The sequence below is a fragment of the Canis lupus genome, chromosome 22 (assembly GCF_048164855.1).
Source record: "Canis lupus baileyi chromosome 22, mCanLup2.hap1, whole genome shotgun sequence".
NCBI lineage: Eukaryota > Metazoa > Chordata > Mammalia > Carnivora > Canidae > Canis > Canis lupus.
In genome coordinates this window covers 47498600-47520221 of record NC_132859.1, presented here as the reverse complement: position 1 = coordinate 47520221, position 21622 = coordinate 47498600, and the positions used below count along the sequence as shown (strand labels likewise).

At 36.0% G+C, this 21622-nt stretch overlaps 1 long non-coding RNA gene across 3 annotated transcripts in view; it reads right to left on the bottom strand.

Annotated features, from left to right (window-relative positions):
- Positions 1–21622, bottom strand: part of LOC140614290 (uncharacterized) — a 57505-nt gene that overhangs the window by 23117 nt on the left and 12766 nt on the right. The gene's annotated exons all lie outside the window — the stretch shown is intronic.

Sequence of the window (21622 nt, the reverse complement as noted above, 5' to 3'; positions counted from 1 at the left end):
AGTTTATCATTCATACTCTACTCATAGCCTATAAATTCATATCTTGAATTCTCTGTTTGTTTTATTCTACACTTAGTATAATTATTTTGTTTAGTGGCTTCTTTAATAGAGAAGTGAGGGCCAGGTAAAATGGTACATTTATCAGGCAATTCATACAAAATGTCCAACATCTTAGCAGAAAATAGTACATAGTTTTGTCTGGAATAGCTGTGGAAGTAGGAGAAATGCTTTTAAGAGAAGGAAAATATGAACTAAGTTATATTAAAGATGTCAAGTTTGGTGAATTGTGATCTAATGAAGGTCATGAGCTATAATAACTAGACAGTCTAGAGGAAGCCAAACGCTGAGTTATCAGTATTTTTCATTTGTCAGATCAAAGGCAAAATGTTTTCTTTTTTAATAGAAAAGGAACGAGTGGCAATGTTAATTAAAAAAAAAAAAAAAGAACTTGCATTTTCCCATTTTGGGATGATGATGCAGGCAGAGTTGAAAAGTTGTATGATGTTACAAAGAGATCCAATTATTCATCTTCTATAAAGGATAGATCTGGCATAAATAGTCAAGAAGAAATTGTTTTTGGCAAGCGTTTATTAGACACTTGAATGTTTATGATATTGTTTGATGAATTTATATTGCACAATAACTGCATGAGTCTTCTGTGTACAAGTAATTATGCATTTTATATCCTATCTCTGATTCTTTTTTCTCAGACCTCAGTGCTCAAGGTGTCTTTCATAAGGGACACTGATAGTCTACTTATTGTTTTCACATTGTTATTCTTTGGTGGGAATAGTGCCCCCAAAGAGAAAAATCAACCAATAAATAAACCTTTATGGACATACATTTTTAGTGAGACATTAGGAAGAAGAGGAATTCAAAAAGTACAAAGAGCTTATGGGCCTTGAAAAGGTCCCCTGTTTTTAAAAGTTTGTAAAATACCTACTCATGCCCTTGAGTTCAGTCAAGACATATGCAAAACTTTGAGATGCAAAACTAACAGGAAAGTTGAATGAATCCCTGGAGCTATAAAAGGGGGCCAGGTGTGTGTGTGGGGAAATAGTCAAATGAGAATATTTGAAAAATAGTAAAATATCACTATGCATAACTATATGTTAATATATTTTAAAATTTAGATGAAGTGTTTCTGGAAAAATGTAAAATGTCCACATTGATGATAAAAAATAGAGTATTTCAATAGAAAAATATTTAAAAAATCAGAATATTATTAGTTCCCTCTGCATACACATACAAGAAACCCTGTATTGCATAGACTTTATAGTTTTTTGTCTATCAAACATTCAAAGAATAGTTAATCCATACCTCATATAAATTATTCTAGAAAATAAAAAGAGAAATTTCCTCTTCTTATTTTGTAAGGCTAAATATAAATTGGATTCCAAAAGTGGGTAAGGGAAGGACAAGCAAAGATAATTTAATTTATTATCAAAAAGCCAGAAATTCTCAATAAAATGTATCACTTAATTAAAACATTCATTAAGTAATATTTTGTGATAGAACCGAGTCTTTCCCAGGAACAGAAGGAACAATTTAACAGCGTAAAATATATTAGTGTAGTTTAGTATATAAAAGAAAACAATTTATCTTAATACATTTGAAAAATACATTTAATATTGTTCAGCATTTGCTAAGATAAAAATGATCAGAAAAGTACAAGTAGAAGACAGCTTCCTAAATTTGAAAGTTATAGATCAAAACCTTAAACAGACATCTTATTTTATATAAATCTTTGGGCTTATCTGCTTTAATAATGAAAAGCTGACAATTCTTTTTATCATTCTCACTGCTCAATATAGTTTTGCAGGTACCAACCAATGCAATAAAACAAGAAAAAAACAAAATGAACCCTCATAAATAGATTACTTGAAAGCATAAGATGAGGGAGGAAGAAATAAAATGCTCATTTGTAGCAGAAAATATGATCATCTACATATAAAAATTAAACTCCACATACAAACTATGTAATCAGTAAGAAAGTCCAAAAAGATCAAATTACAGAAGTCAATAACATTTCTATATAGTAACAAAAATAAATGAGAAGTTTAGTTAAAAATACAATGTGATTTGCAATAAAACAAAACCATCAATTAATTAAAGAATTAACTTATTGGGATTTTCAAGGGTCTATGAAAAGATTTCAATATACACTTTGAATTCACAGGGAGAAAATCTTAGAGAAATATGAAGAAACACCTCATTCATGGAATTGATGACCTAAGATTATAAAAATGTTAATTTACATTACTGAATCTACAAACTCAATTTAAATTCCAGATTTCAAAGGTTTCATTGAGAAATTTGACTACTTTTTTGTAAGTTGATATAAAAGAATAGATTTCTATGGAAGCTAGGGCAATTTTCAAAAATAAAAGCGTGAAGATGAAATCCATTATTTTAAGTTAAAGATGCTCTATAAAGCCAAAGTATTTTCAAGGGGTGGCATTGATGTGGCAACATAAAAACAGACCAATGGAAAAGATTAGAGAACTTCTCAAAAATGCATATGGTAAATGACATACGGTAGAGTTGGCAACACAAAGCAGTGAGTAAACAATATATTATTTAAACAGATGGTATTGGGAGAACTGAGACATGCTATTTTTTCCAGAAAAACATAGTTTTATTTCTAATCCACACAACATAAATTGGAATTAAAGTTACAAAACTAATACAATAAAAATGTTAAGGAATATGTAATTTGAGTTATTTTTAAGGTGTCATTCTTGTCCCTGTTGATTTTATAATAACCTTTTATGCTTTTGTAACCCAACAAATTTTCTAAAGGTTCCCACAACTTTAGCTTGCCATGGTCACTGATGTTCTTTAGCCTGTCACCCCTCTGTCAACAGTTACGCTTTATTTTTGCTTTGTACCATATCTCTGGGTACGTTGCAGCAAAGCTTCCTTTCTGTAGTCTACGTTACTATCGTAAGCAGTCCCTACTGTGGCCATTACACTATTCTCCCTGTGAATTTAGGCTCTATCAGAGAGCTTGGTAATGTGCGTCCTGCATCCTCCCAACCAACCTCCATTACTTCCCCTTCCAGGGTAGCTCAGGACAAGTAATGACAAAATCAAACCTGAATCCTAGAACAGAAAAGCCCACTTTCTTTTGTGTGAGGAAAGGGTAGAGTCAAAGACTAGGAGAATATCACCATTTTATATTGGTGCTCCTTATACCTCCCAGAAATTGGTGCAAATGTCTTTATTGATTAGCCGGGCACTGATGTCAACCTGGCTTCTTGACCTCAGGACTTCCCATACTATTTATTATGTTAAAGAATCAAAGGGGCTCTATGCACAGAATTTCATAAATTTATTTGCCCTTGGATTTTTGTTTCTTAGAGTATTGTATGAAACACTATTTGAGGGAGTCCAATTTTGGAATTTCTAAACTAATGAATTGCTTTATTTCATTAGCAGTTGTCATTATATGGCTAACTTCAACTCAGAAACAGAGCTACACATAAATTATTTGATATCCCAGAATTCATGCAATCCCAGAACAGAGTTGTTATTTCTAATGCCCTTCCTAATCATTTATCTCCAATGATGAAATAGTGACATCTTCCAGTTTTTCCAGATACAGCAGAAGAAATTGATTCTGTCACATGGCTAACTAGGAATCAATACTGTTTGATCTTGTGCAATTCGCTGGTAATTTGCTCAATTAGTTCTTACAGAAGCATGCTATTCACTCTGGAGAATGTAGTAATTTTGTGTTAAGTACAATTTGGAATGAAAACTGAGGTTTCCTTACAGGTAAAAGTGAGTTTTTTCTTATTATTACTATTATTTATAGTAATATTAAGTAACAGGATCCCAATAATTGTCAATAATTAGTTAATATTTAAAAACTTTAAAGTCATAGTTTTCTTAATAGGGAAACAGGCTTTTGTCAGATTCTTTATGTCATCGTCAAACATAACCCATCTAGCAACACATTTGAAGAGAAGTAAGTGAAAGTGGATACAAGTCTTTTCAAATTTAACTTTTGTGGTGATAATAATTTATGTTTATATAGTCTATAAGTACAAAACAAAGCTTTTATAGAATTCTAGACTGGAGTAAAAGATGAACCTAATTGCAAGGAGAAACATTAAAAGACATCAAAAAGTGTTTTGGATGCCTCTCATGGGAAGATGAGAAGCTAAAAGATATTATGAACCTATTTTTCTCAATGTTTTTCCAGTAGGCTAGAAATTTATAACTTCCACCCTATTACTTTAAGTGTGTATAGAGGAAGATAAGAAAGTGACAACTACAGGGATGCCTGGATGGCTCAGCGGTTGAGTGGTTGAGCGTCTGCCTTCAGCTCAGGTCCTGATCCCGGGATCCGGGATTGAGTCCTGCATCCATTGCTCCCCGCAAGGAGCCCGTTTCTCCCTCTGCCTGTGTCTCTGCCTCTCTTTCTCTCTCTGTGTCTCTCATGAATAAATAAATAAAATCTTTAAAACAAAAACAAAGTGACAACTACATATATATACATATACTTATTAAATATAGATAACAAAGTGACAACTATATATAAAGCTATATGTATATATCTTTATTAAATATAAACAAATGTGACAAATGACAATATCATGAACTTACATATGTGTAAGAGATAAACATAAAATTGAGCAGACAAGTATACTTTTAGTAGCCAAAAACTGGAAACTGCCCAAATATCTATTAATGATGCAATAGATAAGTCAATTGTGGTATATCTATGCATTAAAGTATCAGAGAAAAATGAAACAGAATGAACTACCAATATGTATATAACACAGCATGCACAAATTTCACAGATGTAATATTAGGTAAAATGAGTCAGCCACAAACAACCACATTTTATATGTGTATCTCCTTTATTATAATTTACGTAGGTAGGCATAAATAAATTATGGTGTTGGAAATAAAAATATCCTATAAATTTGGGGAGATAGAAAGAGTAGTGATTTAGAGAGAATACAGATGTGCGTGTCTTTTGAAATATTAATATTCTTTTTTAATCTGAATTGTGATTATAAGCAGATTGCATATCATAGATAATTCATTCTCTACATTAATTTTGTGTACTTTCCTTAAAAAACGCTATATATTTTTTATGAAAAGTAATGATATTTTTAATATTAAAAATCTAGCACAATTTAAGCACCTGACTCATCCAAATATTTTTTCCCTTTTTTGAGCCATGTGCTTATATTTACTGATGACTCTCAAAGTGTATTTATGTAAACGGAAGGTCTGCAAAGCTTTCTTTCCCTTTATTTTTAATTTTTAAAAAATTTTAAAGATTTATGTATTTATGAGAGAGAGAGAGAGAGAGAGAGAGAGAATGTAGATGGGGGTAGAGGGAAAGCATCTCAAGCACACTCCCTGCTGAGCATGTAGCCTGACACAGTACTGGCTAAGATCATGACCTGAGCTAAAACCAAGAGTCAGACACTTAATTGACTGAGCCAACTAGGTGCCTCTATTAAAAAAAAATTAAATTCTTATTTAAATTCCAGTCAGTAAATATACAGTGCAATATTACTTTCAGGTGCAGAATTTACTGACTTAACACACTTGGTGTTCATCACAAGTGCACTTCTTAATCCCCATCATCTAGTTCATCCATCCCCCTGAGGGAATATCCGGTTACCTCTCCTCTGGTAACCATCAGTTTGTTCTTTATATTTAAGGGTCTGTTTCTTGGTTTTTCTCTCTCTTTTTTTTCCCAACAGACACATGGGAAGATGCTCGACATTGCTCATCATCAGGGAAATGCAAATCAAAACTACAAGGAGGTATCTCCTTACACCTGTCAGAATGGCTAAAATCAACAACACAAGAAACAACAGGCATTGGCAAGGATTCAGAGAAGGGGGAACCCTCTCACACTGTTGGTGGGAATGCAAACTGGTACTGCTACTCTGGAAAACATATAGAGGTTCCTCAAAAAAGTTAAAAATGTAACTACCCTATTATCCAGCAATTACACTACTATGTACTTACCCAAAGAATACAAAAATGCTAATCTGAAGGGATACATGTACCACAATGTTTATAGCAGCATATCAAACAATAGCTAAATTATAGGAAAATGTCATGTATTTTAAAAAGAGTTTAACAACCCCACCTAAAAAAAGCATGGTAGATGGGGGTAGACCATTCTGATTTCAAATCCTGAATCTTCTACTCATTAGTGTCTATGGCCTTGGGAAAATGTTATTTAACCCTCAGGATCTTGGTTTTCTCATTTGTAAAATGGAATTTAGTATAACCATTAGATATTATGTCATGGGACTTAGTGGGATTGCATGTAATAAGTGCCTTTGCTTCAGTGGGACTTTAATAAAATAAATAAAAGTTAATCACCCACCTTCTAAACATACTGTTTCATGACAGTATGCTGATAGCCATGAGAAGGAAGGCCATGTGGTCACATTATCCTGCCATCTGGAAAACTGAGATTCTAAACCAACTGGACTAGGAAAACAAAGTTTACTACACACTTGTTGATACCCATGATTGCTTGACTACTGTCAATCTATCCAGCATGGCCCATCAGAAGGCATAGCAAGGAACATGATTATAAAAATAGGTAGATTAAGAAGTATTGGCTGAAAAACTCAATTTGATTCATAGACCAACATTAATCTATCAATTAAATTTAGGTCCTAACACTGATCTATTAATGAGCTAAGTCCATAGCTTCATTTGGATTATATATTCACTCTCAAGAGGATCCACCAAGTTTGCTCTTTTTTGCATGTTTACATCATGCATTTGACAGTGACATTCAGTGAAAATCATGCTGATTTCACCAACTTTCCCACTATTTTTTTTCTGTTCTGAGGTTAAAACTAAAATCCACATTACATTTAGTTGTATGACTCCTTAGTCTCCTCCAAACTGGATAATTTCTCATAATTTCACTCTTTTATGACTTTGACCCTTTTTCAGAAAACAGATCACTATTTCTCTCTCTCCTCAATTTGGGAGAGTTATGATTAGATTGAAGTTATGCTGTACTGAGAATTATTCCCTAGATGCAATATGTTCTCCACTGTACATCATGCCAGTGGGTACATTATATTGATATGCCTTATTCCTGATGATGTTAAATTTGGTCACATGGTTAAGGTGGCATCTGCTGCCATGCTTTTCTTTTTCCCCTATAGAGTGCCTGTTTTCCCTTTGCAATTTATAAATATTGGGGTGGGGTAATATTTGGAAGCTGCAAATATCCTTTTTCTACTTCCACTTTTACCTACTTAGTTTAAGCATGGGTCCTGAGGCAGCAGTTAGTACCCTAGTGTTCTGTAGGTACATTTCTGTTATTTTTTTTTATTTCTTCTACATTTAATAATTTAAATCTGTTCCTGAAGACAACCTTATCTTTTTTCCTCTTCTTTTCTTTTTCTTTCTTTCTTTCTCCTTTCTTTCTTTCTTTCTTTCTTTCTTTCTTTCTTTCTTTCTTTCTTTCTTTCTTTCTTTTCTTTCTTTTTTCTTTCTTTCTTTCTTTCTTTCTTTCTTTCTTTCTTTCTTTCTTTCTTTCTTTCTTTCTTCTTTCTTTCTTTCTCAATATGGGCTAGTGGATATTTCTTTTAATCTTTTTATTATAGTCTATTACTACATTTTTTTCTTAAATTATCCATGATTTGGCTATTGGACACTCTTCCAGGTTCACTTCTGTGTTTTTTGTTTGTTTGTTGTTTGTTTTTGACATGCTTCATTATTTTTTTCTTTTTCCCTATATTCTGGAACCATCAATACTCTAAATTTCTCTTGGGCTTTTCCTGCCCAATATCTAAAATCTTTTATTTTATCAAGAAGCTCTGGCCCCTTTCACTGAAAAGTATTTAGAATCCAAGATTCAGCTGCTGAGTTGCACTCATTAATAAGCTGATGTCATTGCTTACAGATGCACTAAGCAGACACATGCTAGCATATGTTGTGTGCATATACATAAAAACACATGTATATAAATGTATATACACATAAAATTTTTATAGTAATTATTTTATTGTTGGAGTTCAATTTGCCAACATATAACATATTTTTTTATTTATTTTTTATTTTTTAATGATAGTCACAGAGAGAGAGAGAGAGAGAGAGAGGCATAGACACAGGCAGAGAGAGAAGCAGGCTCCATGCACCGGGAGCCCAACGTGGGATTCGATCCCGGGTCTCCAGGATCGCACCCTGGGCCAAAGGCAGGTGCCAAACCGCTGCGCCACCCAGGGATTCCGCCAACATATAACATAACACCCAGTGCTCATCCCATCAACTGCCCCCCTCAGTGCCTATCACCCAGTCACCCCAACCCCCCCCCCCGCCCACTTCCCCTTCCATTACCCCTTGTTCATTTCCCAGAGTTAGGTGTCTCTCATGTTCTGTCTCCCTTTCTGATATTTTCACTCATTTTCTCTCCTTACCTTTATTCTCTTTCATGAATTTTTCTATTCCCCAAATGAATGAGACCATATAATGTTTGTCCTTTTATGATGACTTATTTCACTAAGGTCCCTCCACGTCGAGGCAAATAGTGAGTATTTGTCGTTTCTAATGGCTGAGTAATATTCCATTGTATACATAGACCACATCTTCTTTATCCATTCATCTTTCAATGGACACAGAAGCTCCTTCCACAGTTTGGCTATTGTGGACATTGCTGCTATAAACATCGGGGTGCAGGTTCCCGGGGTTTCACTGCATCTGTATCTTTGGGGTAAATTCCCAGAAGGGCAATTGCTGGGTCCTAGGGCAGATCTATTTTTGACTCTTTGAGGAACCTCCAACAGTTTTCCAGAGTGGCTGTACCAGTTCAAATTCCCACCAACAGTGCAAGAGGGTTCCCCTTTCTCCACATCCTCTCCAACATTTGCTCTTTCCTGTCTTGTTCATTTTCCCCATTCTCACGTGTGAGGGGGTATCTCATTGTGGTTTTGATTTGTATTTCCCTGATGGCCACTTATGTGGAACATTTTATCATGTGCCTGTTGGCCATGTCTATGTCTTCCTCTGTGAAATCTCTGTTCATGTCTTTTGCCCATTTCATGTTTGGATTGTTTGTTTCTTGAGTGTTGAGTTTAATAAGTTCTTTATAGATCTTGGATACTAGTTGTTTATCTGATAGGTCACTTGCAAATATCTTCTCCCATTCTGTAGGTTGTCTTTTAGTTTTGTTGACTGTGCAGAAGCTTTTTATCTTGATGAATTCCCAATAATTCATTTTTGCTTTTGTTTCCCTTCATGGATGTATCTTGCAAGAAGTTGCTGTGACCAAGTTCAAAAAGGGTGTTGCCTGTGTTCTCCTCTGGGATTATGATGGAATCTTGTCTCACATTTTAGATCTTTCATCCATTTTGAGTTTATGTTTGTGTATGGTGTAAGAGAATGGTTTAGTTTCATTCTTCTGCATCTGGCTGTCCAATTTTCCCAGCACCATTTATTGAAGAGACTGTCTTATTCCCAGTGGATAGTCTTTCCTGCTTTGTCAAATATTAGTTGACCATAAAGTTGAGGGTCCACTTCTGGATTCTCTATTCTGTTCCATTGATCTATGTGTCTATTTGTGTGCCAGGACCACACTGTCTTGATGACCACAGCTTTGTAGTACAACCTGAAATCTGGCATTATGATGTCCCTAGCTATGGTTTTCTTTTTTAATATTCCCCTAGCTATTCAAGGTCTTTTATGATTCCACACAAATCTTAAGATAATTTGTTCTAACTCTCTGAAGAAAGTCCATGGTATTTTGAAAGGCATTGCATTAAGTGTGTAAATTGCCCTGGGTAGCATCGACATTTTTACAATATTAATTCTTCCAATCCATGAGCATGGAGTCTTTTTCCATCTCTTTGTGTCTTCCTCAATTTCTTTCAGAAGTGTTCTGTAGTTTTTAGGGTATACATCCTTTACCTCTTTGGTTAGGTTTATTCCTAGGTATCTTATGCTTTTGGGTGCAATGGGATTGACTCCTTAATTTCTCTTTCTTCAGTCTCATTCTTAGTGTGTAGAAATTCCACTGATGTCTGGGCATTAATTTTGTTTCCTGCCACATTGCCAAATTGCTGTATGAGTTCTAGCAATCTTGGGTTGGAGGCTTTTAGATTTTCTGTGTACAATATCATGTCATCTGCAAAGAGGGAGAGTTTGACTTCTTCTTTGCTAATTTGAATGCCTTTTATTTCTTTTTGTTGTCTGATTGCTGAGGCTAGGACTTCTAGTACTAGGTTGAACAGCAGTGGTGAGAGTGGACATCCCTGTCTTGCTCCTGGTCTTAGGGGAAAGGCTCCCAGTGTTTCCCCATTGAGAATGATATTTGCTGTGGGCTTTTTGTAGATGGCTTTTAAGATGCTGAGGAATGTTCCCTCTATCCCTACACTCTGAAGAGTTTTGATCAGGAATGGATGCTGTATTTTGTCAAATGCTTTCTCTGCCTCTATTGAGAGGATCATATGGTTCTTGTTTTTCTCTTGTTGATATGATCTATCACATCGATTGCTTTATGAGTGTTGAACCAGCCTTGCATTCTGGGGATAAATCTCACTTGGTCATAGTGAATAATCTTCTTAATGTATTGTTGGATCCTATTGGCTAGTATCTTGTTGAGAATTTTTGCATCCATGTTCATCAGGGATATTGGTCTAGAGTTCTCCTTTTTGGTAGGGTCTTGTCTGGTTTTGGAATTAATGGGACGCTGGCCTCATAGAATGAATTTGGAAGTACTCCAGCTCTTTCTATCTTTCAGAATAGCTTTAGGAGAATAGGTATAGTTTCTTCTTTAAACGTCTGATAGAATTCCCCTGGGAAGCCATCTGGCCCTGGACTTTTGTGTCTTGGGAGGTTTTTGATGACTGCTTCAATTTATTCCCTGGTTATCGGCCTCTTCAGGTTTTCTATTTCTTCCTGGTCCAGGTTTGGGAGCTTGTGGTTTTTCAGAAATGCATCCATTTCTTCTAGATTGCCTAATTTATTGACGTATAGCTGCTCATAATATGTTTTAAAAATCGTTTGTATTTCCTTGGTATTGGTGGTGATCTCTCCTTTTTCATTCGTGATTTTATTAGAGTCTTTTCTCTCTTCTCTTTAATAATGCTGGCTAATGCTTTATCTATATTATTAATTCTTTCAGAGAATCAACTCCTGGTTTTGTTGATCTGTTCCACAGTTCTTCTGGTCTCAATTTCATTGAGTTATGCTCGAATCTTTTTTAACTCTCCTCTTCTGCTTGGTGTAGGTTTTGTTTGCTGTTCTTTCTTCAGTTCCTTCAGGTGCAAGGTTAGCTTTTGTATTTGAGTTTTTTCCAGTTTTTGGAAGGATGCTTGTTTTGCGATGTATTTCCCTCTCAGGACTGCTCTTGCTGTATCTGAAAGATTTTGAATGGTTGTATCTTCTTTCTCATTAGTTTCCAGGGATCTTTTTACTTCTTCTCTAATTTACTGGTTGACCCATTCATCTTTTAGCAGGATGCTCTTTAACCTCCAAGTGTTTGAGTTTCTTCCAAATTTCTTTTTGTGATTTAGTTTTAGTTTCAAAGCATTATGGTCTGAAAATATGCAGGGGACAATCCCTCTCTTTTGGTATGGGTTATTTGATTTGTGACCCTGTATGTTGTCTATTCTGGAGAAAGTTCCATTTGCACTTGAGAAGACTGTGTATTCAGTTGTGTTTGGATGTAAAGTTCTATAAATATCTGTGAAATCCATCTGGTCCTGTGTATCATTTAAAGCTCTTGTTTCTTTGGAGATGTTGTGCTTAGAATATCTGTCATTTTCAGAAAGTGCCGTACTGAAGTCTCCCAGAATAAATGTATTATTATCTAAGTATGTCTAAAATTGGTTATTAATTAATTGATATACTTAGCAGCTCCCACATTAGGGTCATAAATATTCATGATTGTTAGGTCCTCTTGTTGGATAGATATCTGGGTTGGTGGTCACATATTCTTTCATTTCTTCCTTTCTTGGAATCTCTTTATCTCTCCTTCCATTTTGAATGAGAACCTTGCTGGATAAAGTATTCTTGGCTGCATGTTCTTCTCATTTCGGACCCTGGATATATCTTGCCAGCCCTTTCTTGCTTGCCAGGTCTCTGTGGAGAGGTCTGCTGTTAATCTAATACTTCTCCCCATATAAGTTAGGGATGTCTTGTCTCTTGCTGCTTTAAGGATCTTCTCTTTATCTTTGGAATTTGCAAGAGTCACTATTAAATGTAGAGGTGTTGAATTTTTTTTTTCATTTTAGGGGGGAACCTCTGTCTCTCTCCTGGATCTGAATGCCTGTTTCCCTCCCCACGTTAGGGAAGTCCTCAGCTATGATTTGTTCAAATACACTTTTTGGTCTTCTGTCCCTTTCGGCACCCTCGAGAACCCTAATTAAACGTAGATTTTTCCTTCTGAGGCTGTCATTTATTTCCCTTAACTTATCCTCATTATCTTTTCATTGTTTTTCTCTTTATTCCTCAGCTTCCTTCCTTGCCATCAACTAGTCTTCTATATCACTCACTCTTTCTTCTACCTCATTAACCCTCCTCATTAGGACCTCCAGTTTGGATTGCATCTCATTTAATTGATTTTTTATTTTGGCGTGATTAGATCTAAAATTTGTAGTCATGAAGTCTCTTGAATCCTTTATGCCTTTTTCCAGAGCCACCAGTAGTTTTATAATTTTACTTCTGAATTGGCTTTCTGACATTGAATTGTAATCCAAATTCTGTAACTCTGTGGCAGAGAGTAGTGTTTCTGATTCTTTCTTTTGTGGTAAGTTCTTCTTTCTAGTCATTTTGCTCATTGCAGCGTGGCTAAAAACAAATTGTACTGGAAAAAGGAAGAAAAAAAGAGGGAAAAAAGGGACAAAACAACAACAACAAAACAAACAAACAAAGAAAAAACAAGGATGGGTATCCTCTGGTCTATATACTGTAAATCCCTCAACTTCCCCTGGAGCTTTCCAGCACTGCTCAGTCAAGAACCTGCTCTTCTCTGTCCTTCCAACTGGTCTGCTGGGGAAGGGGCCTGCTGTGCTGATTCTCAGGTGTGTGCACCTGGGGGAGCTGCTCCATCCCTGCCAGGTGCACTGCTCAGTTGGAGCTGTTTATCCAGTGAGGCCTCTGTTCCCTGGTGGCCCTGACCCTCCCAGGCACAAGGTGACACAGGGAGGAACAACAACAGTGGCCGCGGCCAGCTCTCCAGCCCTGGAGTCAGCTGCCGCAGTAGCCATCACAGTCTCCCAGTCCACAGGGGCCTGGATGCTTAGGGGGCAGGGGCGCTGACCTGCTCAGCTCAGGGACGCCCAGAGGCAGGAGCGTCTTCATTGTCCTGTGCCCTCCGGGGCTCTGCCTATTCCAAGGGGAATGCAGGATCCTGGGCTGTGTCCCCTGGCATCCTGGGCTCCAGGGCCTGCGCTGCTGGAATGGTGCTTGCCGGCCGTGCGGCGCCCTCCTCCCGGAGCTGCCTGCTCCCGAGACCCTGTGAAGTGCGCTCCAGCCACTCCAGCCCCTTCCTGCACTTGGCTGGCGGGGTGTGGCTTGCTCTCCCCGGGGTGCACCTCCTCTGTTAGTGCCCCTGGGAACCTGGGGGCCCCACTGCCCGTCCTGGAATCCTGCCCAAGTTCCCTGCGAGCGCCTTTCCATCTGAGAAGATTTTTAAAGCTCCTACTTCTCCAGGGCTGGGCTTTCCTGTCCTGGAGGTCCTTGCCCCCAGCCTTAGCCCGGCTCCTCCCAGGGGCCCCTCCCTCACTGGATTCTTTTTTATTTATTTTTTTCCATCTTCCTACCTTATTAGAAGTGCAAACTCTTCTCTATGTAGCGTTCCAGCTGTTCTCTCTTTAAATCTCAGACTGAATTCATAGGTTTTCAGGATGATTTGAAAGTTCTAGGTAAGTTGGTGGGAACAGGTGACTTGGAGACCCTACTCTTCTGCCATCTTGCCAAGAAATCCCCACATCTAAGATTATTTTTTTCTTGCCTTTTTTGTATGTCTCATCATTTTTCATTGAAATGGAAGAAATGGCAGAAATCATATATAGTATAGTGGAGAGTGAGAAAAATTGTCCTGAGTCTGAAAACAGGTATAATTTTCCTCTGTCAAACCTTTAGTATGGGGTTTTAAAGTAAATCTAGTTAGAAGTTGAGCTAACTTTGAATGGGTTGCTGTTACATTACCTCAAAGTTCACCATCAGCTTTAAATTTCTCTGGTAATGACTTCTGTTTAATGTGGAGGCTGGTTTGCCAAAAGTCAGCTTCACTTTCAGCCTATGTCTTTTCTTTGTGGTGTTTCTTGAAGAGCATCTCTTCTGAAACTCTTCCCCCTCTCCTTACTCTATTTCAGGTACATTCTGCTATTATTTGTTTCTCAATGCTTATCAACTGAGCATTGGGAAACCATATTAGAGAATGTTTTCTCTTGTTCTGATATAGCTTTGGTCTTAGGCATAAATCCTTTGGGCTTGGGGGTTGTGGTCTTTTTGTATTCCATTTGATTTTCTTTCAAATGTTATTCTAGACCCAGTTTGAATTTCTGACCCTCCACCAGGGATAGGTTTATTTCCTTCTCCCTCAACTGTAATGGATTTTCACCAGTACCCTAGGATGACAGTGTTTAGATTAAGGTTTGCTTTTTTTATTAGAGTGATAGAAAAGAATCGTTTGGGTAATCCCTCCTCCAGAGGTTGCTGTTCTCTATCCCCAGAGTGCACAACAAAGGGACGTTTCTTAAGACTCGAATATTTTCTGTAAGCGCCTTGTGGGATTAATGAAGAAACAGCCTTCAACAGGTGCAGATTCCCTAATTGTTATGGCCACAAGGGTTTCTCTGGTCTTTGCACACTTGGTCTTTAACAATTTTCCAGCCACTCTGGTTAAACTCTTCCTATCAGTGAATGGTTTCATCAACCCCAGGAAAGACAATTCTTACATTTTATCTTGTGTCCTCCCACAAACACTTTTCCCTCCCTAGACTTTGATTGCCCCATGACCTCAGCTTTCATAATTATAAGAAAATGCATAAACTTGCAGTATGTCCAGCTTGTCTGTTATTGTAAAGGTAGAGGTGATGCTCTTTCCAGTTCTATACATCAATAAGTGTAAATAGGCATTCCCAATATTCTTTAACTCTAATTTTCTGATAATATTTAGGTAGAGAGTGATTCCCAATTAGCTTTATTATAATCATTCGAGATGATTTGGTAAAAAAATGCTTTATGATAATACATGAGCTTTACATCAGCCTTTTTGGGCTAGGATAGACTCTTCATCAAGGTATCTCCTCTTCAAAGGGAAAAGAAGTGAGAATAAGTAAGAAAGACTAGTTTGAGAATTCTACTTGACTCAACTTTATGAATGAGCTCTTTAGAGAAATGCAGAATCTTGATATGTTGTGGGTATAAGACCAACATTCAAATTATTAAAAGCTAGAAGACTTCTGTGTCTCTTTTGTTAGCCTTTGAATCTGGCGAGCTATGTCTTTAGCAGCTATTCACTCTTGGGGCTTTGAGTCTAACTGTGGGTGCATAGAGCAAAGTAGCAAGAAGGCAAACTCACACAACAGATGAGGACCCTTCTGTAAAAACTTAGCAGAGTATCTAGCACATAATGAACATTTGAGAAACATTAAAGAGTAGAACTCTCAGAAGCTAGTTCTCTACTTTTTTTTTTGTTTATCTCCTCTACTAAATGGCTAATTCCTTGACAAAAGGGACTGCATCTTAATTGTCTTTGGATCTGATATACCAAGTCAAGGCCTTGTACATGGTAAGCACTTGATAAATATTAGCTAACTCCATTTAAAAATAATAATAAATGATTGCCACACTCAATTTATGTTTGTCTCCCTGTCTGTACTGAAATCTCCATGAAGGCAGAGATCTGTTAGTCTTTTTCATTATTCTTGTCAAGTGTCTAAATATGGAAAATTGTAGATGTTTAATAAATATTGATTGTTGGAAATAGTCTCTTTTGACAACTTTCCTCTGCTTACATCTTTAATATGGCCAAAAATGTTTGCTCCAGTGTTTGAGCTGGATTATATTTCTAGCTCCATCATCAACTAAAAATATAGAATTCTCATTTGGATTTGTTTGCTGTTAAAATGGCTCTGTGTTCTTTGAACAATGTATTCTTTTGACAGACAGAATTACTTGTTACAGATCAGATATGTATAAGGCCTCAGAATAGCTAACCCAAGAAGGGGAACCCTGGACAAGGTAAGTAAGTTAGAATTCTCAGGAAGAAGTCATTTACAGGTTTCGAATATGCAGCTATATAGTCTCATTAAAGGTAATGTTGGCAGTAGTCAGTTCCACTTCACTGAACTTTTCCAACAATTTAATTTGAAATGCTCATAAGAGTAATTGATGCCCAACTCATTGGTGACAAATATTAAAGAAGTTGAACTTAGCATTTATTTCAGATGAGTTTACAATCTGGTAGAAAGAACAAGAGGTATACCCTTGAAATGATATTAAAGGCAAAGTTCCATGGAGTGAACATAAACAAAATTTGAACTGTATCTAAAATGCCCATGTATCTCCAGTTCTAATAGCAGGGGCAAATTGGTGCAAACGTTTTTTTGCTATATAGATAGAAACAAAAAATGCAAGCAAATATCAAAGTATATGATATATGAAATCATTTGCAGAACTGATGGGATTTAGACTTCTTCCTTTCTTTTGATATTAGTTTAATAAATAACGCAGTAGATATTTTACTTTTGAAGGAATAAAGTATGAAAGATTAATAAATGTCCAAAAGGGACACAGGATGCGAAGGAATGGTGTTCTAAATTCAGAGTATTTGGGGTAGATTAAAAGCATCTTTCTTTTATCAACCAGGTGCTCTATGGTAAGTATTCTCCTACGTTCTTCATAATTATCATTCCATTTATTTATTGGAAACATTATAAGTCAAAATGTTAATCATCATCATTTTAGAGGTAAAGAGATTGAGGCCTGAAGTTTGACAAGCAAGTAATAAGGAGCCAGGATTTTCAGTTGGTAACCTAAATCTAGAGTCCATAGCCCTGACTATAGGAGTAAAGAAGATTGCCAGAGTCCACTGCCAGGCCTTGGCAGCTGATAGGAGACAATTTCATGAGAACTAACTCTTGGAGAAAGAGAGGAGATATGAAGGCACAGAATTAATGTAAAGCTTATGAAAAGTGGAGGACACAAACAAACCCCCAAATAATACATTTTAAGCAATGGCCCATTGCAGTGATTCAGAGGGAGGAGTTAGGGTAATTCCTATAAGATCCTCTAGTCCAATAGGTGCATAAATTCAGACTTTGAGTGGGAAAGGTATTTTGGAAGTTCCCACTACTCTGGAATATAGAGATGATGCTGGATCCCAGGTAACTCCTTGTTTAACTCATTGGGTTCAGGTATGCTGTATGGGCTAGGGGTTCACATATTATCAAAGACTGAACATAACAAACCTTTAAGAACAGGTATAAACGTTTAGGTATTAGGACAGTGCAACTGGAAACTACAGTTATGTTATTCACACATTATATCATTTCAAATTTAATGTTCATTTGAAGATATTGTTTACTGTGCCAATCTTAAATCTCTGGAAACAACCAGTGGCTAATTAAAGAGACTGGGAATATTATTTCAAAAGATATATCCTCTGAATCACATAGTTAAAAGTAAAAATTCAGTTTGGGAAACACCTTACATGTTGATTTATCTAAATTGCTAAACAAGATCACTAACAAAGGATAAAGCTAGTCGGACACTAGAATAAACGAAATTGGATGTCTATCCTGTTTTCATTTTTGGGAAATGTTAGATATCTTCTCACTATAAAGTTGTTTGCTTTTATGCACCACTCTAAACCTTCCTTAACATTTGCAGGAAAAATTAGCTTGAATCCTGTATCTGTTATATATAGTGGAACTTCATTACTACATACCTGGCATTCTGACAGAAGCTGAAGAAAAATTAGTCCCAACCATTTATCAATGCTTGCATTTAAGAGGCCATACCAAAGTATTCTTCCTACCATCTTGATTCATATTATGTTCCAAAGGGAGAACAATGCAATCTACTTGTGGCTGCATAAACTGCATGAGATATTGCACTAAACACATTCCTTGCCTTTTGCAGAACAAGCTTGAGACTAGTCTATTTTATGGAGTAAGGGGACATAATTATTTCATCACGTGTTTGTTTACTAAAACAATTTTTATGAAGGGAAAATTCCCCTACAGAATCGGCTCCTAAAGAAAGCTCTTGATTCATGCCCATTGATAAAACTGTCTTATATCTTCTGCATGAGGCTACAGGTTTGCAACAAACTCCATATTTTTTTTCAAACTCCATATTTTATGACTAATTTGAAGCTATTTGATTCAAATACTGCTGAACTTAGTAGCTTCTTCCCCTCAGATCAACCTCCACCCTTTTAAAACTGCCAAATTGAAAACTATCATGAAGGCATAAATAATTCCTGGTTGTTATATTTATTTAAGCAGACTCTTGCTTTAGGAGTCAGACCACATTCCTGAAATCTCACATATTTTCTACTTTCACAGATAAAACTTTAAAAGTTTTAATTTGGGATGAAATGATGAACTGCGGGGAAAGATGAGAAATCTTTGAAAATATACTGGGGTAGTCATTCGATGAAAAGGGTTAAAAACAAAGAGTCAACTGATTTTAATCCTAAGAATAAAATTAACTTTTCCAAGCTGAGAGGTTCTAAGCAAAGGTTGAAGTTTGCCGATCCTCTTTGCTTTGTTGTCGTTTTTTAAATAAGAGAAGGCATAACTCTTGCAAATGAGGTTATGTATTAAGTTTCAAAATGTTATAAAATGCTGTGTTATGACTATTGCCTTATCTTGTTCAATTATTTTCCATTGCATTTTATTCAGGTCAGAATGTCACAGTGATGCGCTCCTATAGTTATGTACACAAACTTGAACCCAACATTGTTCTAGGTTACGTAGACAAAGCAATAACCTCTCTTGCAGTTCCAATGAGGGGAGCAGATGAAAACATAATATATCAGGTGCTGTCAAATGCTTTAAAGAACAAGAGCAAAGAAAGGAAAGAGTAAATGATGAGGAAGTGTACTATTTTGGATTGGGTAAATGGAAAAGTCTTTGCTGATAAGGTCCCATTTGTGAATAGATCACAAATAAGTGAGGGAATAAGTTAAGTAATGAAAAATGTTGCAGAAGAGGCATAGGAAATGCAAAGGCACTGAGGCAGAAGCATACTTTTTGTGCTTCAGGAAAACAGGTAGGTCACTGTAGATAGAACATGGTAAGCAAGGGATGCCTGGGTGGCTCAGCAGTTGAGTGTCTGCCTTTGGCTCAGGGTGTGATCCTGCGGTCCTGGCATCGAGTCCCACATTGGGCTTCCCATGGGGAGCCTGCTTCACTCTCTGCCTCTGTCTCTGCCTCTCTCTGTGTGTCTCTCATGAGTAAATAACATCTTTACAAAAAGAACATGGTAAGCAAGGGGTGACTTGGTAGAAAATGAAGTTGGAAAGCAAGGGGCAAGGTGATGCAGGGCCTTGAAGGCTAAGTTAAAGAGTTGAGATTTTATTCTAGGGAAGATGTAAAGCATTAGAGGATTCTGAGCAGTGGAGTGACATGATCTGACATGGATTTTTCTATCTGTTTTCTGGAGAAGAAACAACAAAGGGGTCAGAGTGGAAGCAATTATAAACAAAAGACCAGAAGGCAGGTGATAGAAGTAGTGAAGATAGTGACAAATGATCAGATTCTGAATATATTCTGCAGGCAGAGTGGACAGTATCCTGCAAGACTGCTTTGAGGGGCATAAAAGCAAGAGTAGCCAAGTTACATTGCTGTCTATAAAAATTATAGATAATTATTTGAAAGCAATGTTTCCAACCCACACAAATGTTTGTCCTAAGATACATACAGAGTTTAGTTTACTTCTATTTTACTTGACTTTTATTTTACTTTTGCTATATTTTCACCTTAGTTTTACTTTATTTTAACATTTGAGATCTCAAGAACATAGAATTGAATTAATTATGTATCTTTGTTTCTGAAATATCATTATCATTAAGGCAGGCAAGCTCTATTTTACCTTACTTAACTTTATTTTAATATTTTAGCCCCCATTATCTGACTCTTGTTTTCACTTTTACCTTTTCCTCTCATACACAGTAAAGCACATCTGAGATTTGTCCTCATATATTTAATCTTTGAAAAATATGTGGTGGTATTTGTATCTAAGATATCATGCTATAGATTGTGTTTTCTTATTTCTTTTTTGATGTGACACTATATTTAAAATAATTTACTCATGTTGTTTTATATGCTTTTAGTATTTTTTTCCAGTGTTGCAGAACATTTTATACAGGGTTGTGAGTCAACCATTTGCCAAGTTATCTATAATGTTTTGTATAGCTAAAGGTGCTGCAAGGCATATCCTTTCACATGTTTCTTTATACTCTTAGGTGACAATTTCCCTGGGTAATATGGCCAGTAATTAGTTTTAGTTTAAAAAATATTTATCAATACATTAAAAATGAGTTATGCACAGTCAATAATTATTTCACATTAGTCAATTTTTAAAGGATTAATAAGTTCATTTTTATTGATATAGTGACAGTTTATAAGGTTATAGATTACTTTAGTACTCAGTTTTGGAAATTTAGAAATGAGACTAAGAATACTTCCTAGGTATAGAGGGAACATATCTCAATATAATAAAGGCCATATATGACAAGTCCATGACTATCATCATACTGAATGGTGAATAGTTGGAAGTCCTTCCTCTAACATCAGGAATAAGACAAAGGTGCCCACTTTCACCATTTTTACATAGTATTGGAAGTTCTAGCCAGAGCAAGAAGGCAAGAAAAAGAAATAAAAGAGATCCAAACTGGAAAAGAAGAAATAAAACTGTCACTATTTGCAGATTATGATGTTACCTAGAGAAAACCCAAAAGACTTCATCAAAAAACTGTTAGAACTAACAAATGGATTCTACAAAGTTGAAGGATAAAAAAAGATCAATACCCAAAAATCTGTTGTATTTCTATGCACTAATAAATTATCAGAAAGAGAAATAAAGACAACAATCTCATTTACAATTGTATCAAAAAGAATAAAATATCTGGGAATAAATTTAACCAAAGAGGTAAAAGATCTGTACGTTGAAAACCACATATTAATGAAAGAAATTGAAGAAGAAACAAATAAATGGGAAGGTGTTCTGTGCTCATGGATTGGAAGAATCAATATTGTTACAATGTCTGTATATCAAAAGCAATCTACAGATTCAGTGCAATCCCAATCAAAATTCCAATAACCTTCTTCAAAGATATAAGGCAAATAATCATAAAATGTTTGTGAAATCACGAAAAAGGCCAAATAGCCAAAGCAATTTTGAGAAAGAACAAAACTAAAGACACCATGCTCTCTGATTTCAAACTACACCACAGAGCTTTAGTAATTAAAATAGTATGGCATTGGCATAAAAACAGATACATATATCAATAGAACAGAATAGAGAGCCCAGAAATAACCCATACTTATATGGTTGATTAATTTATGACAAAGTAACTAAGAATATAGTGTGAAGAGAGGATAATTCTTCAATAAATGGTGCTGAGAAGATAGCCACATGCAAGATAATGAAA